The 2351-nt window shown below is 42.7% G+C and overlaps 1 pseudogene; it reads left to right on the plus strand.

The window, feature by feature from the left end:
* The first annotated feature begins 1117 nt into the window (after positions 1-1117).
* LOC105503515 lies at positions 1118-1682 on the plus strand (annotated as a pseudogene).
* The last annotated feature ends 669 nt before the right edge of the window (positions 1683-2351 follow it).

Genomic DNA, 2351 nt, shown 5'->3' on the forward strand with positions numbered 1-2351 from the left:
ACTTTAAGTTCTAGGGTACATGTGCACAAGGTGCAGGCTTGTTACATATGTATACATGACGTGCTGTGTTTGTTTGCCACACCCATTAACTTGTCATTTACATTAGGTATTTCTCCTAATGCTATCCCTCCCCCCTCTACCCACCCCATGACAGGCCCTGGTGTGTGATGTTCCCCACCCTGTGTCCAAGTATTCTCATTGTTCAATTCCCACCTATGAATGAGAACACGCGGTGTTTGGTTTTCTGTCTTTGCGATAGTTTGCTCAGAATGATGGTTTCCAGTTTCATTCATGTTGCTACAAAGGACATGAATGCATCCTTTTTTTATGGCTGCATAGTATTCCATGGTGTATATGTGCCACATTTTCTTAATCCAGTCTATCATTGACGGACATGTGGCTTGGTTCCAAGTCTTTGCTATTGTGAATAGTGCCACAATAAACATATGTGTGCATGTGTCTTTATAGTAGCATGATTTATAATCCTTTGGGTATATACCCAGTAATGGAATCGCTGGGTCAAATGGTATTTCTAGTTCTAGATCCTTGAGGAATCGCCACACTGTCTTCCACAATGGTTGAACTAGTTTACACTCCCACCAACAGTGTAAAAGCGTTCCTGTTTCGCCACATCCTCTCCAGCACCCGTTGTTTCCTGACTTTTTAATGATCACCAGTCTAACTGGTGTGAGATGGTGTCTCATTGTGATTTTGATTTCCATTTCTCTGATGACCAGTGATGATGAGCATTTTTTCATGTGTCTGTTGGCTGCATAAATGTCTTCTTTTGAAAAGAGTCTGTTCATATCCTTTGCCCACTTTTTGATGGGGTTGTTTGTTTTTTTCTTGTAAATTTGTTTAAGTTCTGTGTAGATTCTGGATATTAGCCCTTTGTCAGATGAGTAGATTGCAAAAATTTTCTCCCATTCTATAGGTTGCCTGTTCACTCTGATGGTAGTTTCTTTTGCTGTGCAGGAGCTCTTTAGATTAATTAAATCCCATTTGTCTTTTTTGGCTTTTGTTGCCATTGCTTTTAACAAAACAATAAGTAAAACATGAGTCCACAAAAAGCTGTGAGAGGGATATACTTTATAAAGACCTTGGGTTCTTTCGGCTCTTGGCTTGGAGGAGGCCAAGGTGCAACTTTCTTCCATCATCCCAAATCCAGGTTAATCCAACACCAGCTGCCTCCACCATGCTGCAGAAGTCCAACCCTAACGAGATCAAAGTCATGTACCTGAGGTGCATCGGGGGCCACGTCTGCACTGGCCCCCAAGATCGGCCCCCTGGGTCTGTCTCCATAAAAGGTTGGTGATGACATTGCCAAGGCAATGGGTGACTGGAAGGGCCTGAGAATTACAGTGAAACTGACTATTCAGAACAGACAGGCCCAGATTAAGGTGGTGCCTTCTGCCTCTGCCCTGATCATCAAAGCCCTCAAGGAACCACCAAGAGACAGAAAGAAACAGAAAAACATTAAACACAGTGGGAATATCACTTGTGATGAGATTGTCAACATTGCTTGGCAGGTGCAGCACCCATCTTTAGCCAGAGAACTCTCTGGAACCATTAAAGAGATCCGGGGGACTGCCCTGTCTATGGGCCATAATGATGATGGCCACCAACCTCATGACATCACAGATGGCATCAACAGTGTTGTTGTGGAATGCCTAGCTAGTTAAGAAGCACAAAGGAAAATATTTCAATAAAGGATCATTTGACAACTGGAAAAAAAAAAACCACCTTGGGTTCTGCAGTCAATTCTCCCTGCCTAAGTGAAAATCCCTGACATTTTGTGAATGATGAGGGGACACAGCCATTCCAGTCCCCAGCACTAAGTCACAGTACACAGAGCAGGGCAGAATATCTGTAGCTACTGTGAATGAAATTATTTTGAATTTTGTGGGAAAAGAACAGTGTGATTGGGCCAGGAAAGAATGATTTACATTTTAAGCATCAAATGTGTGAATATTTTTTTCCAAAAATATAAAGTATTCTTTTATTATAAGGAAAGTAACACAAGTTTTACATAGAAAATTTTAAAATATGAACTTTTATTTTATTTTATTTTATTTTTTTGAGGCAGTCTCACTTTGTCGCCCAGGCTGGAGTGTAGTGGCGTGATTTCGGCTCACTGCAACCTCTCCCTCCAGGTTCAAGCGATTCTCCTGCTTCAGTCTCCTGGGTAGCTGGGATTACAAGTGCCCGCCACCATGCCTGGCTAATTTTTGTATTTTTAGTGAAGATGGGGTTTCACCATGTTGGCCAGACTGGTCTCGAACTCCTGGCCTCAGGTGATCCACCTGCCTCAGCCTCCCAAACTGCTGGGATTACAGGCATGAGCCACCATG

The sequence above is a fragment of the Colobus angolensis genome, unplaced genomic scaffold (assembly GCF_000951035.1).
Source record: "Colobus angolensis palliatus isolate OR3802 unplaced genomic scaffold, Cang.pa_1.0 Scaffold8628, whole genome shotgun sequence".
Lineage (NCBI taxonomy): Eukaryota > Metazoa > Chordata > Mammalia > Primates > Cercopithecidae > Colobus > Colobus angolensis.